Source organism: Oncorhynchus nerka, linkage group LG18, assembly GCF_034236695.1.
Source record: "Oncorhynchus nerka isolate Pitt River linkage group LG18, Oner_Uvic_2.0, whole genome shotgun sequence".
Lineage (NCBI taxonomy): Eukaryota > Metazoa > Chordata > Actinopteri > Salmoniformes > Salmonidae > Oncorhynchus > Oncorhynchus nerka.
The window spans coordinates 10448718-10471217 of record NC_088413.1 but is presented as its reverse complement, the minus strand read 5'-3'; the positions used below and the strand labels follow the sequence as shown (position 1 = coordinate 10471217).

The following is a 22500-nucleotide window of genomic DNA, read 5'->3' as shown; positions in this document are numbered from 1 at the left end:
TCCGCTGACAGGTGAGTCGCCACGTTTTTCACGTGCTGTTTATTGTGGTTTTACTGCTTTAGGTTTAGGTTGTGGTGTATATATAGCGTGTGTTGTGTTTTATATATCGCGTGTATGGACGGTTATGTTATGGTTTATATTTGGCGTATATGGTTATGTTATGGTTTATCCAATATCATGTGGTTGATTATACACCATATATACAAAGGTATGTGGACACCCCTTAAAATGTGTGGATCGGGCTATTTCCACCTTACCCGTTGCAAATCGAGCACACAGACATGCAATCTCCATTGGTAAACATTGTCAGTAGAATGGCCTTACTGAACGTGGCACCATCATAGGATGCCACCTTTCCAACTAGTGAGTTCATAAAATGTCTGCTCTGCTAGAGCTGCCCCCCGGTCAACTGTAAGTTCTGTTATTGTGAAGAGAAAAGTCTAGGAGCAACAACGTCTCAGTGATATGCCACACAAGCTCACAGAACGGACAGCGCGAGTGCTGAAGCACGTAGCGCGTGAAAAATAGTTTGTCCTCGGTTGCAACACTCACTACCGAGTTCCAAACGGCCTCTGGAAGCAACTTCAGCACAAGAACTGTTCATGACAAGAACTGTTCATCAAAGCTTCAATGGGTTTCCATGGCCGAGCAGCCGCACACAAGCCTAAGATCACCATGCGCAATGCAAAGCTTCGGCTGGAGTGGTTCGAACTCTGGAGCAGTTGAAATGCGTTCTCTGGAGTGAAGAATAACGCTTCACCATCTGGCAGTCCGATGGATGAATCTGGGTTTGGCCAACTGTAAAGTTTGGTGGAGAAGGAATAATGGTCTGGGCTTTTGGTCATAGTGTAGGTAGACCTACCATGGGGGTGTAGTCTAATACATGTTGTTTCAATAGAGTGGTGTTATTTTGGTATGGTGTTGTGTTGGGATGGGGTTGTGTTGGGATGGGGTTGTGTTGGGATGGGGTTGTGTTGGGATGGGGTTGTGTTGGGATGGGGTTGTGTTGGGATGGGGTTGTGTTGGGATGGGGTTGTGTTGGTATGGTGTTGTGTTGGGATGGTGTTGTGTTGGTATGGTGTTGTGTTGGGATGGGGTTGTGTTGGTATGGTGTTGTGTTGGGATGGGGTTGTGTTGGGATGGGGTTGTGTTGGGATGGTGTTGTGTTGGTATGGTGTTGTTTTGGGATGGAGTGGGGTTGTGTTGGTATGGGGTTGTGTTGGTATGGAGTGGGGTTGTGTTGGTATGGAGTGGGGTTGTGTTGGTATGGAGTGGGGTTGTTTTGGTATGGTATGGAGTGGGGTTGTTTTGGTATGGAGTGGGGTTGTTTTGGTATGGAGTGGGGTTGTTTTGGTATGGTATGGAGTGGGGTTGTTTTGGTATGGAGTGGGGTATGGGGTGGAGTGGGGTTGTTTTTGGTATGGAGTGGGGTATGGGGTGGGGTGGGGTTGTTTTGGTATGGAGTGGTGTTGGTATGGAGTGGGGTATGGGGTGGGGTGGGGTTGTTTTGGGATGGAGTGGTGTTGGTATGGAGTGGGGTTGTGTTGGTATGGAGTGGAGTGGGGTTGTTTTGGCATGGAGTGGGGTTGTTTTGGCATGGAGGGGTTGTGTTGGCATGGAGTGGTGTTGGTATGGAGTGGGGTTGTTGGTATGGAGTGGGGTTGTGTTGGTATGGAGTGGAGGGGGTTGTTTTGGTATGGAGTGGAGGGGTTGTTTTGGTATGGAGTGGGGTTGTGTTGGCATGGAGTGGTGTTGGTATGGAGTGGGGTTGTGTTGGTATGGAGTGGGGTTGTGTTGGTATGGAGTGGGGTTGTGTTGGTATGGAGTGGGGTTGTGTTCGTTGGAGTGAGGTTGTGTTGGTATGGGTGAGGTTGTGTTGGTATGGAGTGGGGTTGTGTTGGTATGGAGTGGGTGTGTGTTGGTATGGAGTGGGGTGTGTTGGTATGGAGTGAGGTTGTGTTGGTAGGGTGTTGTGTTGGTAGGGTGTTGTGTTGGTATGTTGTGTTGTGTTGGTGTGGGGTTGTGTTGGTATGGAGTGGAGTTGTGTTGGTATGGAGTGGGGTTGTTTTGGGATGGAGTGGGGTTGTGTTGGTAGGGTGTTGTGTTGGTGTGGTGTTGGTATGGAGTGGGGTATGGGGTGGGGTGGGGTTGTGTTGGCATGGAGTGGTGTTGGTATGGAGTGGGGTTGTGTGTTGTTTTGGTATGGAGTGGGTTGTGTTGGTATGGAGTGGAGTGGGGTTGTTTTGGCATGGAGTGGGGTTGTGTTGGCATGGAGTGGTGTTGGCATGGAGTGGGGTTGTGTTGGCATGGAGTGGTGTTGGTATGGAGTGGGGTTGTGTTGGTGGGGTGTGGGGTTGTGTTGGTGGGGTGTGGGGTTGTGTTGTGTTGGTATGGAGGGGTTGTGTTGGTGGGGTGTGGGGTTGTGTTGGTGGGGTTGTGTTGTGTTGGTATGGAGGGGTTGTGTTGGTAGGGAGTGGGGTTGGGTTGTGTTGGTAGGGAGTGGGGTTGTGTTGGTATGGAGTGAGGTTGTGTTGGTCGGGAGTGAGGTTGTGTTGGTATGGAGTGGAGTGGGGTTGTTTTGGTATGGAGTGGGGTTGTTTTGGTATGGTATGGAGTGGGGTTGTTTTGGTATGGAGTGGGGTTGGGGTGGGTGGGGTTGTTTTGGTATGGAGTGGGGTATGGGGTGGGGTGGGGTTGTTTTGGTATGGAGTGGTGTTGGTATGGAGTGGGGTATGGGGTGGGGTGGGGTTGTTTTGGGATGGAGTGGTGTTGGTATGGAGTGGGGTTGTGTTGGTATGGAGTGGAGTGGGGTTGTTTTGGCATGGAGTGGGGTTGTGTTGGCATGGAGTGGTGTTGGTATGGAGTGGGGTTGTGTTGGTATGGAGTGGGGTTGTGTTGGTATGGAGTGGAGGGTTGTTTTGGTATGGAGTGGAGGGGGTTGTTTTGGTATGGAGTGGGGTTGTGTTGGCATGGAGTGGTGTTGGTATGGAGTGGGGTTGTGTTGGTATGGAGTGGGGTTGTGTTGGTATGGAGTGGGGTTGTGTTGGTATGGAGTGGGGTTGTGTTGGTATGGAGTGAGGTTGTGTTGGTATGGAGTGGGGTTGTGTTGGTATGGAGTGGTGTGTGTTGGTATGGAGTGGGGGTGTGTTGGTATGGGTGAGGTTGTGTTGGTAGGGTGTTGTGTTGGTAGGGTGTTGTGTTGGTATGGTGTTGTGTTGTGTTGGTGTGGGGTTGTGTTGGTATGGAGTGGGTTGTGTTGGTATGGAGTGGGGTTGTTTTGGGATGGAGTGGGGTTGTGTTGGTAGGGTGTTGTGTTGGTGTGGTGTTGGTATGGAGTGGGGTATGGGTTGGGGTGGGGTTGTGTTGGCATGGAGTGGTGTTGGTATGGAGTGGGGTTGTGTGTTGTTTTGGTATGGAGTGGGGTTGTGTTGGTATGGAGTGGAGTGGGGTTGTTTTGGCATGGAGTGGGGTTGTGTTGGCATGGAGTGGTGTTGGCATGGAGTGGGGTTGTGTTGGCATGGAGTGGTGTTGGTATGGAGTGGGGTTGTGTTGGTGGGGTGTGGGGTTGTGTTGGTGGGGTGTGGGGTTGTGTTTGTGTTGGTATGGAGGGGGTTGTGTTGGTGGGGTGTGGGGTTGTGTTGGTGGGGTTGTGTTGTGTTGGTATGGAGGGGGTTGTGTTGGTAGGGAGTGGGGTTGGGTTGTGTTGGTAGGGAGTGGGGTTGTGTTGGTATGGAGTGAGGTTGTGTTGGTGTGAGGTTGTGTTGGTATGGAGTGGGGTTGTGTTGGTATGGAGTGGGGTTGTGTTGGTATGGAGTGGAGGGGTTGTTTTGGTATGGAGTGGGGTTGTGTTGGCATGGAGTGGGGTTGTGTTGGTATGGGTGGGGTTATGTTGATATGGAGTGGTGTTGTGTTGGTATGGAGTGGGGTTGTGTTGGTATGGAGTGAGGTTGTGTTGGTATGGAGTGGGGTTGTGTTGGTATGGAGTGGGGTTGTGTTGGTATGGAGTGGGGTTGTGTTGTGTTGGTATGGAGGGGGTTGTGTTGGTGGGGTGGGGGTTGTGTTGGTGGGGTGTGGGGTTGTGTTGTGTTGGTATGGAGGGGGGTTGTGTTGGTAGGGAGTGGGGTTGGGTTGTGTTGGTAGGGAGTGGGGTTGTGTTGGTATGGAGTGAGGTTGTGTTGGTAGGGAGTGAGGTTGTGTTGGTATGGGTGGGGTTGTGTTGGTATGGAGTGGGGTTGTGTTGGTATGGAGTGAGGTTGTGTTGGTAGGGAGTGGGGTTGTGTTGGTAGGGGAGTGGGGTTGTGTTGGTAGGGTGTGGGGTTGTGTTGTGTTGGTATGGAGGGGGTTGTGTTGGTAGGGAGTGGGGTTGGGTTGTGTTGGTAGGGAGTGGGGTTGGGTTGTGTTGGTAGGGAGTGGGGTTGTGTTGGTATGGAGTGGGGTTGTGTTGGTATGGATGGGGGGTTGTGTTGGTATGGAGTGGGGTTGGTGTGGGGTTGTGTTGGTAGGGAGTGGGGTTGTGTTGGTATGGAGTGGGGTTGTGTTGGTATGGAGGGGTTGTGTTGGTATGGAGTGGGGTTGTGTTGGTATGGAGTGGGGTTGTGTTGGTATGGAGTGGGGTTGGTGTGGGGTTGTGTTGGTAGGGAGTGGGGTTGTGTTGGTATGGAGTGGGGTTGGTGTGGGGTTGTGTTGGTATGGAGTGGGGTTGGTGTGGGGTTGTGTTGGTATTGAGTGGGGTTGTGTTGGTATGGAGTGGGGTTGTGTTGGTATGGGAGTGGGGTTGGTGTGGGGTTGTGTTGGTATGGAGTGGGGTTGGTGTGGGGTTGTGTTGGTAGGGAGTGGGGTTGTGTTGGTATGGAGTGGGGTTGGTGTGGGGTTGTGTTGGTATGGAGTGGGGTTGTGTTGGTATGGTGTGGGGTTGTGTTGGTATGGTGTGGGGTTGTGTTGGTAGGGAGTGGGGTTGTGTTGGTATGGAGTGGGGTTGGTGTGGGGTTGTGTTGGTATGGAGCTTTCCCGCCACTTCCTTGGCCAATGGCCTGTTCTGTATTTTATAGCATCATCTTGGACATTTTAGCTTATTAGGCTATTCCATTGTTTTGTTATGCATGGTCACACACACACACACACACACACACACACACACACACACACACACACACACACACACACACACACACACACACACACACACACACACACACACACACACGCATTGTTTTGGTTATCAATTAATTATTCATACATTTTAGCAACATATGTTGGCTTCCGTGCGTAACAGGTGGCAGCAGGCTAAACATGTCTGGAAGTTCGGCCCATGTTGTGTATATTGTTATTAGCAGGCTACTGGGCTCCAGATGCAGAATAGGCTGATCTGATGCAATAAGCCCATGTTTATTCAACACAGGGCTTAGGCAGGCAGACAGACACACACACACACACACACACACACACACACACACACACATACACATACACACACACACACACACACACATATATATACACACACACACACATACATATATATATATATATATATACACACACATATATATATACACACATATATATATATATACACACACATATATATATACACACACATACACACACACACACACACACACACACATATACATATATACACACACACATATATACACACACATATATACACACACACACACACATATATACACACACACATACACACACACACATACACACACACACATACACACACACACACATATATACACACACACACACAGTGGAAGTTGCTGGATATTTGGCAGGAACTGGAGCAGATTCTTGCGACATGTGGCCGTACATTGTCATGCTGAACCATGAGGTGATGGAGGCAGATGAATGGCACGACAACGGGAGGATTTCATCACTGTGAATCTCTGTGCATAAAAATGTACACTGATAAAAAAAATGCAGTTGTGTTCGTTGTCCGTAGCTTATGCCTGCCCATACCATAACCCCACCGCCACCACGGGGCCCTCTGTTCACAACGTTGACATCGGCAAACCACTCGCCCTCACAACGCCATACACGTGTGGTCTGCGGTCGTGAGGCCGGTTGGACTTATTGTCAAATTCTCTAAAACGATGTTGGAGGTGGCTTATGGTAGAGAAACTACCATAAACATAATATTCTTTGGCAACAGCTCTGGTGGACATTCCTTGCAGTCAGCATGCCAAATGCACGCTACCTCAAAACTTGAGACATCTGTAGCATTGTGTTGTGTGACTAAACTGCACATTTTAGAGTGGCCCTTTTATTGTCCCCCCCCAGCACAAGGTTCACCTGTGTAGTGATCATGCTGTTTAATCAACTTCTTGATATGCCACACCTGTCAGGTGGATGGATTATCTTTGGGTAAAGGAGAAATGCTCACTGACAGGGATGTTAACAGATTTGTGCACAACATCTGAGAGAAATAAGCTTTCTGTTGCGTATTGAACATTTCTGGGATATTTTATTTCAGCTCGTAAAACATGGGGTCCAACACTTTACATGTTGTGTTGATAATGTTGTTCAGTGTATATATATATATTTTTATTTTATTTTTTTACAGTGTACAGTTGTTCACACACAAGTGTATGCCCTATAATGTTGTTTACATAAAGCTATAACGGTAGTGTAATCTGTCATCTTCAACCTGTTCCTTCAAGCCCTGAGTCACACTATTAGAAGTGGCACCCAATTCCCCTAGTTAGTGCACTACTTTTGACCAGATATCTATGGGCCCTGGTTAAAAGTAGTGCACTAACTAGGGAATAGGGTGCCATTTGGGATGCTGACTATGTATTTGCATAACTGTATCCCAAGGTAGTTGGTCGTATCCGGGCTTTTCCCAGGAAAAGGCGTGTGTGTGTGTGTGTGTGTGTGTGTGTGTGTGTGTGTGTTTGTTTGTCTAAAGCTGTTACTGCCACATCAGCGGTTACAAATCATGACGGCAGTCAAATTCCACTTAACCATTTAGTCGCTGTAACTATTGGTTGCTATTGCTCACTGTAACTATAGGTTGCTATTGGTCACTGTAACTATAGGTTGCTATTGCTCACTGTAACTATTGGTTGCTATTGCTCACTGTAACTATTGGTTGCTATTGCTCACTGTAACTATAGGTTGCTATTGGTCACTGTAACTATAGGTTGCTATTGGTCACTGTAACTATAGGTTGCTATTGCTCACTGTAACTATAGGTTGCTATTGCTCACTGTAACTATAGGTTGCTATTGCTCACTGTTACTATAGGTTGCGATTGCTCACTGTAACTATAGGTTGCTATTGGTCACTGTAACTATAGGTTGCTATTGCTCACTGTAACTATTGGTAACCGTATCAACAACTCCACATTTCTCTAAACTGATCCCCTCCCATGCTAATGATTGACACTTATTATAAGGATTATATCTGGTCTGTAGGACCATAGTCATGTCCACATCTCTCATAATTGTGTTTATTGATCAGAAGTAGTGGACTACATAGGGAATAGGGTGCCATTTGGAACAAAGCCCAAGACTTCTGAAGATCGACACATGATTTGCCTGGCAGGTTTTCCACCAACATGATCTTCATGTGACCGTTGGTGCCCCAGGGCCGTCAGTCCATGGCTGCATCACAAATAGAACCCTATTCCCTATATAGTGCACTACTTTAGACCAGAGCCCTATGGCACCCTATTCCCTATATAGTGCACTACTTTAGACCAGAGCCCTATGGCACCCTATTCCCTATATAGTGCACTACTTTAGACCAGAGCCCTATGGCACCCTATTCCCTATTATAGTGCACTACTTTAGACCAGGGTTGGCACCTCTATTCCATATTTAGTGCACTACTTTTGAACAGAGTTGGCACCTCTATTCCATATTTAGTGCACTACTTTAGAGCAGGGTTGGCACCCTATTCCATATGTAGTACACTACTTTTGAACAGAGTTGGCACCCTATTCCATATTTAGTGCACTACTTTTGAAAAGAGTTGGCACCCTATTCCCTATGTAGTGCACTACTTTTGACCGGGACCAATGGGGACACAAAGGGAAAAAACACTTTTCTGACCCAAATGTTGATGTTTTTCCTCCTCTAGAAGCCTACTGATTGATTGATTCACCTTGTCAATGTCCTTATTTGTCTGTTATGGATAATGATGAGTTGAGCTGTTTGGGTTTTATGAGGTCATCACCAGACGTTGGTCCTAATTCTCCCTGTTGGAAGATCAAACCTTCAGCCAGATTGATGTCCACTGTTACACCAGTCTGTTACTAGACTGAACCATGACTGTCCAAATGTTACACCAGTCTGTTACACCAGTCTGTTACTAGACTGAACCATGACTGTCCACTGTTACACCAGTCTGTTACACCAGTCTGTTACTAGACTGAACCATGACTGTCCACTGTTACACCAGTCTGTTACTAGACTGAACCATGACTGTCCACTGTTACACCAGTCTGTTAGTAGACTGAACCATGACTGCCCACTGTTACACCAGTCTGTTAGTAGACTGAACCATGACTCCACTGTTACACCAGTCTGTTAGTAGACTGAACCATGACTGCCCACTGTTACACCAGTCTGTTACACCAGTCTGTTAGTAGACTGAACCATGACTGCTGTTACACCAGTCTGTTAGTAGACTGAACCATGACTGTCCACTGTTACACCAGTCTGTTACTAGACTGAACCATGACTGTCCACTGTTACACCAGTCTGTTACTAGACTGAACCATGACTGTCCACTGTTACACCAGTCTGTTACACCAGTCTGTTACTAGACTGAACCATGACTGTCCACTGTTACACCAGTCTGTTACACCAGTCTGTTACTAGACTGAACCATGACTGTCCACTGTTACACCAGTCTGTTACACCAGTGTTACTAGACTGAACCATGACTGTCCACTGTTACACCAGTCTGTTAGTCTGTTAGACTGAACCATGACTGCCCACTGTTACACCAGTGACTAGACTGAACCATGACTGTCCACTGTTACACCAGTCTGTTAGTAGACTGAACCATGACTGTCCACTGTTACACCAGTCTGTTACACCAGTCTGTTACTAGACTGAACCATGACTGCCCACTGTTACACCAGTCTGTTACTATGACTGTCCACTGTTACAGTCTGTTACTAGACTGAACCATGACTGTCCACTGTTACACCAGTCTGTTACACCAGTCTGTTACTAGACTGAACCATGACTGTCCACTGTTACAGTCCAACCATGACTCTGTTACACCAGTCTGTTACTAGACTGAACCATGACTGCCACTGTTACACAGTCTGTTACACCAGTCTGTTACTAGACTGAACCATGACTGTCCACTGTTACACCAGTCTGTTATTAGACTGTTACACCAGTCTGTTACTAGACTGAACCATGACTGTGTTACACCAGTCTGTTACACCAGTCTGTTACTAGACTGAACCATGACTGTCCACTGTTACACTCTGTTACACCAGTCTGTTACTAGACTGAACCATGACTGTCCACACTGTTACACCAGTCTGTTACTAGACTGAACCATGACTGTCCACTGTTACACCAGTCTGTTACTGAACCATGACTGACTGTTACCATGACTGTCCACTGTTACACCAGTCTGTTACACCAGTCTGTTACTAGACTGAACCATGACTGTCCACTGTTACACCAGTCTGTTACACCAGTCTGTTACTAGACTGAACCATGACTGTCCACTGTTACACCAGTCTGTTACTAGACTGAACCATGACTGTCCACTGTTACACCAGTCTGTTACACCAGTCTGTTACTAGACTGAACCATGACTGTCCACTGTTACACCAGTCTGTTACACCAGTCTGTTAGACTGAAACCATGACTGTCCACTGTTACAGTCTGTTACAGTCTGTTACTAGACTGAACCATGACTGTCCACTGTTACACCAGTCTGTTACACCAGTCTGTTACTAGACTGAACCATGACTGTCCTGTTACTCTGTTACACCAGTCTGTTACACCAGTCTGTTAGACTGAACCATGACTGTCCACTGTTACACCAGTCTGTTACTAGACTGAACCATGACTGTCCACTGTTACACCAGTCTGTTACTAGACTGAACCATGACTGTCCACTGTTACACCAGTCTGTTACACCAGTCTGTTACTAGACTGAACCATGACTGTCCACTGTTACACCAGTCTGTTACACCAGTCTGTTACTAGACTGAACCATGACTGTCCACTGTTACACCAGTCTGTTACTAGACTGAACCATGACTGTCCACTGTTACACCAGTCTGTTACACCAGTCTGTTACTAGACTGAACCATGACTGTCCACTGTTACACCAGTCTGTTACTAGACTGAACCATGACTGTCACCACTGTTACACCAGTCTGTTACTAGACTGAACCATGACTGTCCACTGTTACACCAGTCTGTTAGACTGAACCATGACTGTCCACTGTTACACCAGTCTGTTACACCAGTCTGTTACTAGACTGAACCATGACTGTCCACTGTTACACCAGTGTTATTAGACTGAACCAGTCTGTTACACCAGTCTGTTACTAGACTGAACCATGACTGTCCACTGTTACACCAGTCTGTTACACCAGTCTGTTACTAGACTGAACCATGACTGTCCACTGTTACACCAGTCTGTTACTGAGACTGTCTGTTACACCAGTCTGTTACTAGACTGAACCATGACTGTTACCAGTCTGTTACACCAGTCTGTTAGACTGAACCATGACTGTCCACTGTTACACCAGTCTGTTACTAGACTGACACCAGTCTGTTACCCAGTCTGTTACTAGACTGAACCATGACTGTCCACTGTTACACTGTTACAGTCTGTTACTAGACTGAACCATGACTGTCCACTGTTACACCAGTCTGTTACTAGACTGAACCATGACTGCCCACTGTTACACCAGTCTGTTACACCAGTCTGTTACTAGACTGAACCATGACTGTCCAGTCTGTTACTAGACTGAACCATGTTGTTACACCAGTCTGTTACTAGACTGAACCATGACTGTCCACTGTTACACCAGTCTGTTACTAGACTGAACCATGACTGTCCACTGTTACACCAGTCTGTTACTACCAGTCTGTTTACACCAGTCTGTTAGACTAGACTGAACCATGACTGTCCACTGTTACACCAGTCTGTTACTAGACTGAACCATGACTGTCCACTGTTACACCAGTCTGTTACTAGACTGAACCATGACTGACTCACCAGTCTGTTACTGTTACACCAGTCTGTTACTAGACTGAACCATGACTGTCCACTGTTACACCAGTCTGTTACTAGACTGAACCATGACTGTCTAAAGAATCTCCTTGGGTGACATGACATTTTTCTTCTCTATTCTACTCCAATATTTCTATTCACTCACGATGCTACCTTTTCTGTGTGCAGGTTTTTGTCCTAGCCCAGCTCTAACACACCTAAATCAACTTTCCGTGGTCTAAATTTAAGTGTCATGTTTGATTCAGGCAGGTGTGTTGTGTTATTACAGTGCTGGGCTAGAACAAAAGCCCAAACACACAGCCATTACAGCCTAGTCGACTGTATACCATATATGGGCGTGTTCCGTGTGTTCAACAGGTTGGTCCAATCCCGTCATCTTCCCCAGCGGACCTCACCTGGTGGTTCCGAAGGCGGTGCTCTGGAACTCCGCTGCCATGACAACAACACCAACACTCCATCCACTGTTGTTTCACGGGGGTTGAGGTGGCAGAGAGAGAGGGGCAGGCGGCTGGAGGGGGAGGTAGAGGAGGGAGGAGGGGTGGTGTTTGTTAGGGTGCAGTCTGCCCAGGGATATCACATGGGGCGATACGCCTGTATCAACAACAACACCAAGGAGCACTCCTCCATCTACGTCTTTGTGAAAGGTGAGAGGTGTGTGTTGTTGGTGTGTGTTTGTCTATGACTGTCTCTCTCTCTCTCTCTCTCTGTCTCTCTCTCTCTCTCTCTCTCTCTCTCTGTGTCTCTCTGTGTCTCTCTCTCTCTCTGTCTCTCTCTCTCTCTCTCTGTGTCTCTCTCTCTCTCTCTGTGTCTCTCTCTCTCTCTGTGTCTCTCTCTCTCTCTCTCTGTGTCTCTCTCTCTCTCTCTCTCTGTGTCTCTCTGTCTCTCTCTCTCTCTGTGTCTCTCTCTCTCTCTCTCTGTCTCTCTCTCTCTCTGTCTCTCTCTCTCTCTGTCTCTCTCTCTCTGTGTGTGTCTCTCTCTCTCTCTGTGTGTGTCTCTCTCTCTCTCTCTCTGTGTGTCTCTCGTCTCTCTCTCTCTGTGTGTGTCTCTCTCTCTCTCTCTCTCTCTCTCTCTCTCTCTCTGTGTGTGTCTCTCTCTCTCTCTCTCTCTCTGTCTCTCTGTGTGTGTCTCTCTCTCTGTCTCTCTCTCTGTGTGTGTGTCTCTCTCTCTGTGTGTGTGTGTCTCTGTCTCTCTCTGTCTCTCTCTGTCTCTCTCTCTCTCTCTCTATATCTGTGAGCATATGTATCACCCTCCCTCCCTTCCCTATGTTGTCTTGCATAAACCCAATCTCTCCATCTCTTCTGTTTTCCTACCTAACCCAAATTCTCTCTCTCTCTCTCCCTCCCACCCCCAGACCCCCAGAGTCCGTTTCAGCGTTCTATGGTGAACGGCATTCTGGTCCGCGTCGGGAGAACCTGACTTTACCATGCCTGGTCACCGACCCTGATGTGACCCCGTGACCTTACAGACCTGTGACTTACAACCTTTACCCTCCGACCTCCATTACCACTCCGACCCCCAGCGCGGCGTCATCATCGGCAACGCCAAGAAGGAGTCTGAGGGTTGCTACGTATGCTTGGGCGAGCTGGCAGGTGCCACCGTGAGGTCGAGCCAGTATACTGTGGACGTACGGCTAGGTGAGAGAGATGAGAGGGGAAGGGAAGGGGGAGAGGGGGAGAGGGAAGGGGGAGGGGGAGAGGGAAGGGGGAGAGATGAGAGGGGAGAGGGAAGGGGGAGAGAGAGAAAGGAGATGCTCGAGGGATGGATGTTGGGAGTAGGGAGGGAAAAGAGAGAGATCTCCAGGCAGCATACTCGTTTTTGCATACACAGAATTTGTGCCACAAATCACCTCTATGTTTACATTTACATTTAAGTCATTTAGCAGACGCTCTTATCCAGAGCGACTTACAAATTGGTGCTTTCACCTTATGACATCCAGTGGAACAGCCACTTTACAATAGTGCATCTAGGTCTTTTAAGGGGGGGAGAAGGATTACTTTATCCTATCCTAGGTATTCCTTAAAGAGGTGGGGTTTCAGGTGTCTCCGGAAGGTGGTGATTGACTCCGCTGTCCTGGCGTCGTGAGGGAGTTTGTTCCACCATTGGGGGGCCAGAGCAGCGAACAGTTTTGACTGGGCTGAGCGGGAACTGTACTTCCTCAGTGGTAGGGAGGCGAGCAGGCCAGAGGTGGATGAACGCAGTGCCCTTGTTTGGGTGTAGGGCCTGATCAGAGCCTGGAGGTACTGAGGTGTCGTTCCCCTCTCACAGCTCCGTAGGCAAGCACCATGGTCTTGTAGCGGATGCGAGCTTCAACTGGAAGCCAGTGGAGAGAGCGGAGGAGCGGGGTGACGTGAGAGAACTTGGGAAGGTTGAACACCAGACGGGCTACCTCTATGTGACTCTATGTTAACAGTTAGACATGAACCACCTCTATGTGACTATGTTAACAGTTAGACATGGACCACCTCTATGTTAACAGTTAGACATGTACCACCTCTATGTGACTCTATGTTAACAGTTAGACATGTACCACCTCTATGTGACTCTATGTTAACAGTTAGACATGAACTACCTCTATGTGACTATGTTAACAGTTAGACATGGACCACCTCTATGTTAACAGTTAGACATGAACCACCTCTATGTTAACAGTTAGACATGTACCACCTCTATGTGACTCTATGTTAACAGTTAGACATGGACCACTAACAGTTAGACATGAACTACCTCTATGTGACTATGTTAACAGTTAGACATGAACCACCTCTATGTGACTATGTTAACAGTTAGACATGGACCACCTCTATGGTAACAGTTAGACATGAACCACTATGTGACTCTGTTAACAGTTAGACATGGACTATGTTAACAGTTAGACATGGACCACCTCTATGTTAACAGTTAGACATGGACCACCTCTATGTTAACAGTTAGACATGGACCACCTCTATGTTAACAGTTAGACATGGACCACCTCTATGTTAACAGTTAGACATGTACCACCTCTATGTGACTCTATGTTAACAGTTGAACATGGACCACCTCTATGTGACTCTGTGTTAACAGTTAGACATGAACCACCTCTATGTGACTCTATGTTAACAGTTAGACATGAACCACCTCTATGTGACTCTATGTTAACAGTTAGACATGGACCACCTCTATGTGACTCTGTTAACAGTTAACACATGAACAGTTGGTTCACTAATGTTAACATATCACATAGTGAACTCTATGTTAACAGTTAGACATGGACCACCTCTATGTTAACAGTTAGACATGAACCACCTCTATGTGACTCTATGTTAACAGTTAGACATGAACTACCTCTATGTGACTATGTTAACAGTTAGACATGGACCACCTCTATGTGACTCTGTGTTAACAGTTAGACATGAACCACCTCTATGTTAACAGTTAGACATGTACCACCTCTATGTGACTCTATGTTAACAGTTAGACATGAACCACCTCTATGTGACTCTGTGTTAACAGTTAGACATGAACCACCTAAACTGGACCACCTCTATGTTAACAGTTAGACATGGACCACCTCTATGTGACTCTATGTTAACAGTTAGACATGGACCACCTCTATGTTAAAAGTTAGACATGAACCACCTCTATGTAACTCTGTTAACAGTTAAACATGAACCACCTCTATGTTAACAGTTAGACATGGACCACCTCTATGTGACTATGTTAACAGTTAGACATGGACCACCTCTATGTGACTCTAACAGTTAGACATGAACCACCTCTATGTTAACAGTTAAACATGAACCACCTCTATGTGACTCTATGTTAACAGTTAGACATGGACCACCTCTATGTGACTCTATGTTAACAGTTAGACATGAACCACCTCTATGTTAACAGTTAGACATGAACTATCTATGTTAACAGTTAGACATGAACCACCTCTATGTTAACAGTTAGACATGGACCACCTCTATGTTAACAGTTAGACATGAACCACCTCTATGTTAACAGTTAGACATGGACCACCTCTATGTTAACAGTTAGACATGGACCACCTCTATGTTAACAGTTAGACATGGACCACCTCTATTAGACATGAACCACCCCTCTATGTTAACAGTTAGACCACCTCTATGTTAACAGTTAGACCACCTCTATGTTAACAGTTAAACATGGACCACCTCTATGTTAACAGTTAGACATGGACCACCTCTATGTTAACAGTTAAACATGGACCACCTCTATGTTAACAGTTAGACATGGACCACCTCTATGTTAACAGTTAGACATGGACCACCTCTATGTAACTCTATGTTAACAGTTAGACATGGACCACCTCTATGTTAACAGTTAAACATGAACCACCTCTATGTAACTCTATGTTAACAGTTAGACATGGACCACCTCTATGTAACTCTATGTTAACAGTTAGACATGGACCACCTCTATGTGACTCTATGTTAACAGTTAAACATGAACCACCTCTATGTAACTCTATGTTAACAGTTAAACATGAACCACCTCTATGTTAACAGTTAGACATGGACCACCTCTATGTGACTCTATGTTAACAGTTAAACATGGACCACCTCTATATGTGACTCTGTTAACAGTTAGACATGGACCACCTCTATGTGACTCTATGTTAACAGTTAAACATAAACCACCTCTATGTAACTCTATGTTAACAGTTAAACATGAACCACCTCTATGTGACTCTATGTTAACAGTTAGACATGGACCACCTCTATGTGACTCTATGTTAACAGTTAAACATGGACCACCTCTATGTTAACAGTTAACATGGACCACCTGGACCACCTCTATGTTAACAGTTAGACATGAACCACCTCTATGTTAACAGTTAGACATGAACCACCTCTATGTGACTCTATGTTAACAGTTAGACATGGACCACCTCTATGTTAACAGTTAACATGGACCACCTCTATGTGACTCTATGTTAACAGTTAGACATGAACCACCTCTATGTTATGTTAACAGTTAGACATGGACCACCTCTATGTTAAAAAGTTAGACATGAACCACCTCTATGTTAACAGTTAGACATGAACCACCTCTATGTGACTCTATGTTAACAGTTAGACATGGACCACCTCTATGTGACTCTATGTTAACAGTTAGACATGAACCACCTCTATGTTAACAGTTAGACATGGACCACCTCTATGTTAACAGTTAGACATGAACCACCTCTATGTTAACAGTTAGACATGGACCACCTCTATGTTAACAGTTAGACATGGACCACCTCTATGTTAACAGTTAGACATGAACCACCTCTATGTTAACAGTTAGACATGGACCACCTCTATGTTAACAGTTAGACATGAACCACCTCTATGTTAACTCTATGTTAACAGTTAGACATGGACCACCTCTATGTAACTCTATGTTAACAGTTAGACATGGACCACCTCTATGTGACTCTATGTTAACAGTTAGACATGAACCACCTCTATGTGACTCTATGTTAACAGTTAGACATGGACCACCTCTATGTTAACAGTTAGACATGAACCACCTCTATGTTAACAGTTAGACATGGACCACCTCTATGTTACTCTAGTTAACAGTTACATGGACCACCTCTATGTTAACAGTTAGACATGGACCACCTCTATGTGACTCTATGTTAACAGTTAGACATGGACCACCTCTATGTTAACAGTTAGACATGAACCACCTCTATGTTAACAGTTAGACATGGATCTATGTTAACAGTTAGACATGGACCACCTGTGACTCTATGTTAACAGTTAGACATGGACCACCTCTATGTTAACATGTTAACAGTTAGACATGGACCACCTCTATGTTAACAGTTAGACATGAACCACCTCTATGTTAACAGTTAGACATGGACCACCTCTATGTGACTCTATGTTAACAGTTAGACATGGACCACCTCTATGTTAACAGTTAGACATGGACCACCTCTATGTTAACAGTTAAACATGAACCACCTCTATGTTAACAGTTAGACATGGACCACCTCTATGTTAACAGTTAGACATGGACCACCTCTATGTTAACAGTTAGACATGGACCTCTATGTTACTTATGTTAACAGTTAGACATGGACCACCTCTATGTTCTGTGTTAACAGTTAGACATGGACCACCTCTATGTAACTCTGAATGTTAACAGTTAGACATGGACCACCTCTATGTGACTCTGTTAACAGTTAGACATGGACCACCTCTATGTAACTCTATGTTAACAGTTAGACATGACCACCTCTATGTTAACAGTTAAACATGGACCACCTCTATGTGACTCTATGTTAACAGTTAAACATGGACCACCTCTATGTAACTCTATGTTAACAGTTAAACATGAACCACCTCTATGTTAACAGTTAGACATGGACCACCTCTATGTGACTCTATGTTAACAGTTAAACATGGACCACCTCTATGTGACTCTGTTAACAGTTAGACATGGACCACCTCTATGTGACTCTATGTTAACAGTTAAACATGAACCACCTCTATGTGACTCTATGTTAACAGTTAAACATGAACCACCTCTATGTGACTCTATGTTAACAGTTAGACATGGACCACCTCTATGTTAACAGAGACATGAACCACCTATGTTAACAGTTAGACATGGACCACCTCTATGTTACTCTATGTTAACAGTTAGACATGAACCACCTCTATGTTAACAGTTAGACATGGACCACCTCTATGTGACTCTATGTTAACAGTTAGACATGAACCACCTCTATGTTAACAGTTAGACATGGACCACCTCTATGTGACTCTATGTTAACAGTTAGACATGAACCACCTCTATGTTAACAGTTAGACATGAACCACCTCTATGTTAACAGTTAGACATGGACCACCTCTATGTTAACAGTTAGACATGGACCACCTCTATGTTAACAGTTAGACATGGACTCTATGTTAACAGTTAGACATGGACCACCTCTATGTGACTCTATGTTAACAGTTAGACATGAACCACCTCTATGTGTTACATGGACCACCTCTATGTTAACAGTTAGACATGGACCACCTCTATGTTAACAGTTAGACATGGACCACCTCTATGTTAACAGTTAGACATGGACCACCTCTATGTTAACAGTTAGACATGGACCACCTCTATGTTAACAGTTAAACATGGACCACCTCTATGTAACTCTATGTTAACAGTTAAACATGGACCACCTCTATGTGACTCTATTAACAGTTAGACATGGACCACCTCTATGTGACTCTATGTTAACAGTTAGACATGGACCACCTCTATGTTAACAGTTAGACATGGACCACCTCTATGTGACTCTATGTTAACAGTTAGACATGGACCACCTCTATGTTAACAGTTAAACATGTTAACAGTTAAACATGTACCTCTATGTTAACAGTTAAACATGGACCACCTCTATGTTCTATGTTAACAGTTAGACATGGACCACCTCTATGTGACTCTATGTTAACAGTTAAACATGAACCACCTCTATGTAACTCTATGTTAACAGTTAGACATGTTAACAGTTAGACATGAACCACCTCTATGTGACTCTATGTTAACAGTTAAACATGGACCACCTCTATGTGACTCTAACAGTTAGACATGGACCACCTCTATGTGACTCTATGTTAACAGTTAAACATGAACCACCTCTATGTTAACTCTATGTTAACAGTTAAACATGGACCACCTCTATGTGACTCTATGTTAACAGTTAGACATGAACCACCTCTATGTGACTCTATGTTAGACATGGACCAACAGTTAGACATCTATGTTAACAGTTAGACATGGACCACCTCTATGTTAACAGTTAGACATGAACCACCTCTATGTGACTCTATGTTAACAGTTAGACATGAACCACCTCTATGTGACTCTATGTTAACAGTTAGACATGGACCACCTCTATGTTAACAGTTAGACATGGACCACCTCTATGTGACTCTCTATGTTAACAGTTAGACATGAACCACCTCTATGTTAACAGTTAGACATGGACCACCTCTATGTTAACAGTTAAACATGGACCACCTCTCTATGTTAACAGTTAGACATGGACCACCTCTATGTTAACAGTTAGCTCTTATGTTAACAGTTAGACATGGACCACCTCTATGTGACTCTATGTTAACAGTTAGACATGGACCACCTCTATGTTAACAGTTAGACATGGACCACCTCTATGTTAACAGTTAGACATGGACCACCTCTATGTTAACTTAGACATGGACCACCTCTATGTTAACAGTTAAACATGGACCACCTCTATGTTAACAGTTAGACATGGTTAACAACCACCTCTATGTGACTTAAACTGGATGTTAACAGTTAAACATGGACCACCTCTATGTTAACTCTATGTTAACAGTTAGACATGACCACCTCTATGTAACTCTATGTTAACAGTTAGACATGGACCACCTCTATGTTCTAAACAGTTAGACATGGACCACCTCTATGTGACTCTATGTTAACAGTTAGACCACCTCTATGTAACTCTATGAACAGTTAGACATGAACCACCTCTATGTTAACAGTTAGACATGGACCACCTCTATGTGTTAACAGACATGGACCACCTCTATGTTAACAGTTAGACATGGACCACCTCTATGTTAACAGTTAGACATGGACCACCTCTATGTTAACAGTTAGACATGAACCACCTCTATGTTAACAGTTAGACATGGAACTCACAGTTAAACTGAACTATGTTAACAGTTAGACATGGACCACCTCTATGTTAACAGTTAGACATGGACCACCTCTATGTTAACAGTTAGACATGGACCACCTCTATGTGACTCTATGTTAACAGTTATGTTAACAGTTAGGACCACCTCTATGTTAACAGTTACTCTATGTTAACAGTTAAATGGACCACCTCTATGTTAACAGTTAAACATGGACCACCTCTATGTTAACAGTTAGACATGGACCACCTCTATGTTAACAGTTAGACTCCACCTCTATGTTAACAGTTAGACATGGACCACCTCTATGTTAACAGTTATGGACTCCTCTATGTTAACAGTTAGATGGACCACTCTATGTAACTCTATGACAGTTAAACATGAACCACCTCTATGTTAACAGTTACATGGACCACCTCTATGTTCTAACAGTTAAACATGGACCACCTCTATGTGACTCTGTTAACAGTTAGACATGGACCACCTCTATGTGACTCTATGTTAACAGTTAAACATGAACCACCTCTATGTAACTCTATGTTAACAGTTAAACATGAACCACCTCTATGTGACTCTGTTATTAACAGTTACCACCTCTATGTGACTCTATGTTAACAGTTAAACATGGACCACCACCTCAGTTATGTGACTCTATGTTAACAGTTAAACATGAACCACCTCTATGTACTATGTTAACAGTTAGACATGAACCACCTCTATGTTAACAGTTAGACATGGACCACCTCTATGTGACTCTATGTTAACAGTTAGACATGACCCACCCTCTATGTTAACAGTTACATGGACCACCTCTATGTTAACAGTTAGACATGACTCTATGTTAACAGTTAGACATGAACCACCTCTATGTGACTCTATGTTAACAGTTAGACATGAACCACAGTTAGACATGGTCCACCTCTATGTGACTCTATGTTAACAGTTAGACATGAACCACCTCTATGTTAACAGTTAGACATGGACCACCTCTATGTTAGTTAGACATGAACCACCTCTATGTTAACAGTTAGACATGGACCACCCTCTATGTTAACAGTTAGACATGGACCACCTCTATGTTAACAGTTAGACATGAACCACCTCTATATGTTAACAGTTAAACATGGACCACCTCTATGTTAACAGTTAACAGTTAGTTACATTAGACATGACCACCTCTATGTTAACAGTTAAACATGGACCACCTCTATGTTAACAGTTAGACATGGACCACCTCTATGTTAACAGTTAGACATGAACCACCTCTATGTAACTCTATGTTAACAGTTAGACATGGACCACCTCTATGTTAACAGTTAGACATGGACCACCTCTATGTTCTATGTTACAGTTAGACATGGACCACCTCTATGTTAAACAGTTAGACATGAACCACCTCTATGTTAACAGTTAAACATGAACCACCTCTATGTTAACAGTTAAACATGAACCACCTCTATGTTAACAGTTAGACATGGACCACCTATATGTGACTATGTTAACAGTTAAACATGGACTACCTCTATATGTGACTCTGTTAACTCTATGTGACTCTATGTTAACAGTTAGACCACCTCTATGAACCATGAACCACCTCTATGTGACTCTATGTTAACAGTTAGACATGGACCACCTCTATGTGACTCTATGTTAACAGTTAAACATGGACCACCTCTATGTTTAAACATGTTATGACATGGACCACCTCTATGTTAACAGTTAGACATGGACCACCTCTATGTGTTACTCCACCTCTATGTTAACAGTTAGACATGGACCACCTCTATGTTAACAGTTAGACATGGACCACTCTATGTTAACAGTTAGACATGAACCACCTCTATGTTATGTTAACAGTTAGACATGGACCACCTCTATGTTAACAGTTAGACAGTGACATGACCACCTCTATGTTAACAGTTAGACATGGACCACCTCTATGTTAACAGTTAGACATGGACCACCTCTATCTATGTTAACAGTTAGACATGAACCACCTCTATGTTAACAGTTAGACATGGACCACCTCTATGTTAACAGTTAGACATGGACCACCTCTATGTTAACAGTTAGACATGTACCACCTCTATGTGACTCTAACAGTTAGACATGAACCACCTCTATGTTAACAGTTAGACATGGACCACCTCTATGTTAACAGTTAGACATGGACCACCTCTATGTGACTCTATGTTAACAGTTAGACATGGACCACCTCTATGTGACTCTATGTTAACAGTTAGACATGGACCACCTCTATGTAACTAACAGTTAGACATGAATCCACTCCTATGTGACTCATGTTAACAGTTAATATGTACCACCTCTATGTGACTCTATGTTAACATGCTCCAGCTCCAAACAGGGTCCTGTCTGACATACTGTATGTTTATATCCACCCCCTCTCCTCTGCCCACCCAGTCCCTGAGCAGCCTCCAGTGATCAGTCTGTCCCAGAGAGAGAGGGTGATCCTGAGGAGAGGAGAGCAGTTTGAGATCACCTGCAGCTCCTCCAACCTCAACCCTGACTTCAGCATTAAGTGGGACTTCCCTGTTGGAGCGGTGAGACTGGCTTC

General features: G+C 44.6%; 1 long non-coding RNA gene across 1 annotated transcript in view; it reads left to right on the top strand.

Moving 5' to 3' along the window:
• LOC135561741 (uncharacterized) overlaps positions 1–12645 on the top strand; it is a 13205-nt gene extending 560 nt beyond the window's left edge. The window contains exons 1-3 of the long non-coding RNA XR_010459627.1: positions 1–11; positions 11596–11882; positions 12590–12645. The exon at positions 1–11 is cut by the window's left edge and continues 560 nt beyond it. This is a non-coding gene — a long non-coding RNA (uncharacterized LOC135561741). The remainder of the gene's footprint in view (positions 12–11595; positions 11883–12589) is intronic.
• Positions 12646–22500: the final 9855 nt, after the last annotated feature.